Source organism: Loxodonta africana, chromosome 19, assembly GCF_030014295.1.
Source record: "Loxodonta africana isolate mLoxAfr1 chromosome 19, mLoxAfr1.hap2, whole genome shotgun sequence".
NCBI classification, from domain to species: Eukaryota; Metazoa; Chordata; class Mammalia; order Proboscidea; family Elephantidae; genus Loxodonta; species Loxodonta africana.
Window position 1 is genome coordinate 63671735 of NC_087360.1, and position 5862 is coordinate 63677596.

Below are 5862 nucleotides of genomic sequence, written 5' to 3' on the forward strand. Positions count from 1 at the left end.
GCCTGCACCACCTTTTATCTCTCAAGAGATAAAGGAAAGGGAAGCAAGCAGAGACTTGGGGACCTCATACCACCAAGAAAGCAGCACCAGGAGCAGAGTGCGTCCTTTGGGCCCAGGGTCCCTGCACCTGAGAAGCTCCCTGGCCAGGGGAAGATTGAGGACAAGGACCTTCTTCCAGAGCTGACAAAGACAGAAAGCCTTCCCCTGGAGCTGATGCCTTGAATTTGGACTTTTAGCCTACTTTGCTATGAGGAAACATATTTCTCTTTGTTAAAGCCAACCGCTTGCAGTATTTCTGTTATGGCAGCAGTAGATAACTAAGACAATATCTATCACACAACTAATAACTGGGATGGCCAAGATTCAAAACCTAGTACCTCTAAACAGTCTGGTGCTCTTTCCACCTTTTCCATTCTATTTTATCCTTTTTACCATCGTTTTAAGCATTAAAAAAAAAGTAAACAAAGACACTGAAAGGAAATAAATGGATTAAAGATACTAAACAAGTATTTACATTAAATACAAGCATGGAGGTGTTTTTGGTAGTGAATGGAGGACAAGCCTTGGACATTTTGCATGGGAGGCTTATTGTGCTCAGGACTACTATGTGTACCAGCCTTTTTGTTGCTTACATTCCTATTTGTCAATTCTCTAAGAATTACGGTAGAAAAGCCATGGCATTTATATAGCCCTTTACATATGTTTTCATATCCATTACCTCACCAAACCTCACAGTAACCTGTGACTTTAGACGAGGCCACCTTGATTCCAGATGTTGGAGTGCCTCCAAAGTCACACAGTGGGGCCCTGACACAGAGTCACAGCAGGATTCAGCCCTGAGGCTTCTGACCCATTACTCTTTCCACAACGCTGCTGTCTTTGTTGAAAATGGAGGGCGATTCAAATCAATCATTTTCTAGCATTTGGAAAGTCGCTAAAAATGTTTGGTGGGAAAGGAGTTGGAATGAATGGCTTAAGTGAGGTTTTTCCTCATCATCTGTATTTTCCTTGGCTTCGTGATAGGAAATGCTCCTGGATCACCCAGTTTCTCCTGGACTCCTGTAGCTGCTGTGCTTAGGTATAATCTGGTCAGCCCTTGGACTGCTCCTTTTCTCTACTTAACCTTCTTTCTCAGGGAGTAGATCTCCTTCTAGACTTTCAAGAACACCTTTAAGCATCTAAATCTAACTCTGCCCTTAGAATCCATCTCGAATTCAGTCCTGAAAGACTTCCTGCTTGCTGGTCATTTCCATTTGAAAGTTCACTCTTAGAGGGAGATCTTCTAGTTGAGCTTTGTCCTTGAACCCAGTAATTCCAGGTCACTGCATATAGGTGGTGCTTGTCCAGAATTCAGTCTTTGCAGGAAACTTAGTCTGATTGTCTCTTCCGTGCAGGGATTGTTCATATTCTGTCGACTCCAGTGAACTTCAACAACTGACAGCTTTATCAGCTTCTGGCCTTCCAGAGCTCTGAAGTGATTGTTTTTATTTACACAATGACAGGTTGGCCCTTTCCTAAAGGACTTACCAAAGCAAAAATGAGTTGTTTGAATGTCATCTGTCCATTGGGGAAGGTGATAATTCCTCCCCTATTTTGCCATATCCACTGAAGTCCTCTACATCCTCCTTCATTACCTGCTTAATAAAATATACCCTTAGAGTAGATACTAACTACTTCCCTTTATTTCTGTGATGTTATTTACAATGAAGTCTCCAAGGATTTTGCCTAAGTTGGGCTTCTTAGTCTGTGAGGATCATATCAGTCAATACATGTTTGCTCAATGAATTAATAAATTGATCTTTTAAGCTCATTTTGCACGAAAAGCACATAGATACATAGCTCTCATCAATAGTCGTGTAATACTTGCTTTTGATTGTGGTAGTGGTCAAGGTAAATTTGGATCTTGGATGTAGGGGTGTATACAGAGAAGTCACAGTGTGGGGTGGTGGAGGTAACACAGGACTCTGAAAAAGACTTGCTCAAGTCCTGCTCAGCTGGATGAGATGAGAAAGTTGCTTTCCTTTCCTGACGTTTGATTTATATACTACAAAAGGAGAAAGTTGAACTATGGGATTCCCCCATCCCCAGACTTTGTGATGCTCAAACTTCACAGAAAGAGATATGGAAAAGGAATGGTGATTCTCCCATGTGTAGAGGTAGAGAAGGACCCTGTACAGCCTCCAGTTAGGTTTGATTGTCTGGCCCAGGCACAGGGCTTAAACAGTGTTAGCTGAGAGAACTGAGAAGTCAGAAACCTCTATTGCCAACCCAGTTTCCCATTTTTCTTTTGTGCCTTTTCCTTCCCCCGGCCTGGCATTGCTCAGGTTCTAGTCACTCTGCAATATGGGCCTTAAGGTCTCAGTTAAAAGGCATTTTTCACTAAGGCCTCAATAGATGAAGACTTAACATGTTTATTTTCCCCCTGGGTGATTTTTCTGTAAGAAGAGACTTCTTAAAAAAGAAAACGCTTTGAACCTGAAGGAATTGTTCTCCAAAAGCCGATCTCAGCTACAATGACTGAGCATGATGATTTTGAGAGAAAGAAACCTCTTGGCTCTTCACAAATCAAGTCATCTAAGGGCTAACTCCCTATCCAGCCTATTCCTGAGACCTGCCCCAGGTGCATGCATGAAGGGACAACGTTATCATTGCTGGGATTCTCACCCTCTTTGAAGTTAATAGTACCTATCCCTCTTTTTTTCTACAGCCCAGCATCCCATAGCCTCATCTGCTTTTTTTTATCCTATTGCTACTGTTCCCAGCCCACCCCACCTCACCAAACCTGTCTGACACTCATCCTGGGTGCAGAGGGCACTTGGCGCTGCTGCCACTAGCTCCTGTCACTCCTTGTCAACTCCAATCACCCTCATTTTGTTTCCTTTCCACAGTCCATTAACAGCAGCTATCAGAAGTCTCGGTGGCTACCTGCAGCTCCTGACCCTTGGCCTCAGGTATCATGTAGCAAGAGAATGATTCCTGATGAAAAAGAATGAGCAAACCCTAGCCTCTCTCAGCTTTCTGTCACCTTCTGAGGAGACGATTCTCGAAAGGTTGGAGAATCCTGAGATGTTTTGTATATATATTTTTTTAATTTTTTTTAAGTTAATTCTGCAGACTGCTGTGTTGGTGACATTTCCTTCAAACTGCAATAACTAACCTGTCACAGCCCTACAAATGCTGACAATACAGCACCATGTGGGGTTGACTTAATAAACCTCATTTACATTCATTTTGATTCACTCAGGCGTTGAAAAACATTTCACAGGAAAAACCAGGAACCTCTCCAAGACGACATGATGTTTGCTGATACGATATGAACAGACTTAATAGGCAGTATATACGAAAACATGCATTTCTTAGGTTATTAGCAAACGCGCTACTTTATTTTTTTTTAAGGCATTCAAAATTATTCCTTTGAATACTGGTCTTCTAAGCAGTGAAATGTGTCAACATTTATGGAGCTTTTCTGTTGAGTAGATAAGAACATACTTAGCCCTCTCTCTTGAGTTGTGAACTTGGACAGATTCTTAATGTTGCTAAATCTTAGTTGTTTTGTCAGCTTGATGGGCATTCTAATAATACCTGCTTACCTATCTGTGTTAGTCAGTTGGAGTTCCTTAGTTCCACTCAGCTGCTAACTAAAATGTTGGGGGTTCAAGTCCAGCCAGAGGTGCCTTGGAGAAAGGCCTGGAAATCTACTTCTGAAAACTTAGCCATTAAAAACCCTGTGGAGCACAGTTCCACTCTGATACATATGGGGTCACCATGAGTCGGAATTGACACACTGAAAACTGGTTTCGGTTTTATTAATCAATTATTGTTGCAATAGTACTGCATAACAAACATTCCCAAAACTCAGTGCCTCACAACTACAAGCATTTGTTTCTCGTTTACGGGTCTGGAGACAGCTGTGGTTCTGCTGGTATTAGTTAGGTCAGTGGCACTTGGCTCTAGGCTCTGAGTTGGATTTAGGTCTGTTCCACATGTCTCCTCCTTCTCCTTGGATCAGTAGCTACCTGGGGTATGTTCTTCTCAAAATGGATGGCAAAAGCACAAGAGCCAAGTCAAATCACAGTAGCACACATAAAGTCTCTGCTTGTATCATTTTTCTTTACATTTCATTGGCCTAAATAAATCAAATGACCCAGCCCAAAGTCTGTGAATGTGAGGATGTATTCTCCCGCTACTCTACTGGGAAGCACTTCATGATTACAAGAAAGGTGGAAGAAGTAAAGAATTGGCAACATCCACCATGTCATCTGACTGAAAGATTCTGAAAAGGGAGAGAACATATTCGAGAGCTCTGTAAGTTGCAGTGTTATGCAGATGTTTGGTCTTGTGTGACAGCTCTACTTAGGGGTTCTTTCTCCCAGTGTGATTATTTTCCAGTTACCTAAATGTCTGTGAGTGAGTGGGCTGCCAACCTCCTAGCAACCCAGACTTGAGACATTGTCAGCATATTTCTCTTCTTCATTTCTCTTGTTTGCCAAGTTGCCTCAGTCTTAAGGAATCTATAATCCCTAATTTACCTCTTCTTTCTCAATTTCTCTGCTTCTCCCTAGTTTCAGATCCTTCTTTCCCCTTACCTAAAAGTTAGCCCCTCACTGACTTCTCTTAATCTTCCTTCTGTAATTGATCATACACACCAACGTTAGACTCATTTCCTTGTTGTGTGCTTTCGTCATGGCACTCCTCTCTCTTAGTTTAGATTCCCTAGACACAGAGGCTGAGACAAGGATTCTTACGTAAAAGATTTACTAAGGGAGCGCTCTCGGAAGAAACCTCTTAGGGAATGAGGGAATCAGGGGAAGAAGATGGGCACAAATGTGGTTTCAGGAAAAGTCTAACCTCAGTCTAATTGCACAGGGAGCTCTGGAGCATAAATTGCTCCAAAGTGGTTGTCCCATACAGAGGCAGGAAGACTTGCCTGTTTTACTTCCATTGGAGTCAATCACTGACCACAGACTATCCTCATAGAAGCACAGGAAACCCTCTGGAAGAGAGTCCTGGTGTGAGCCATTAACAGGCAATGCCTACTCAGCTGGGGGATGAGTACACTGCCTGGTAAAGGGGATCTGTGTGAGGCACCAGCATCAGCTGCTACAGCCTCCTATCGGATGTGTTTAATAATTCCTCCTTGTTCTCAGATAAAGAAGTTTAAATTCTTTGACTTGCCATTTAATTCCTTCTGCAATGTTACATTTTCTAAGTTACCTTTTCATCTTGAATTTTCAGTACCATATTGCACAAAGTCTACGCTTTACCTACACTCAAGCTTTCATTTTCTTGTCCTCTGTGCTAATTCTTCTGCCTGAAATGCACTTCCCAGTCCATCCTCTGTACTTCCCTACTTTTGGCAATCTAAGCCAGATTGCCACCTTCTTCAGGAAGTTCAGAAAGAGAAAGAGAGAAAATGGAAGAAGAGATATTATCAAAGAAACAGCAAAAGAGAAATCCTCAGAAAGAAGGATATGCCTTTCCAGATTGTAAGAATCTACCAAATGTTTAACTGTAATCTAATAATTGTGAAATTTCAGAACATTTGGAATGAAGAGAAGATCCTAAGAACTTCAGAGAGGTCACACACAAAGTTTTCAAAATCAGAAAGTAGGAAACAATAGGGAAAAGCCTTAGCAAATATGAGGGAAAAATAATGCCCAACTTAAGTTAAATACCCAACACAACTATCAACCTGTAGTTAGTCAGTTCTAAAAAACAAACAATTAAACGAACAACCAAGCAAAAACTTCTATCCCCCAGAAAGCCACTAGAAGATGCATCCACCAAAGCGAGGGAATAAATCATACAGAGAGAGAAACGGCATCCAAGGAACTGAGAATCTAACACATGCAAGTAAAAAGA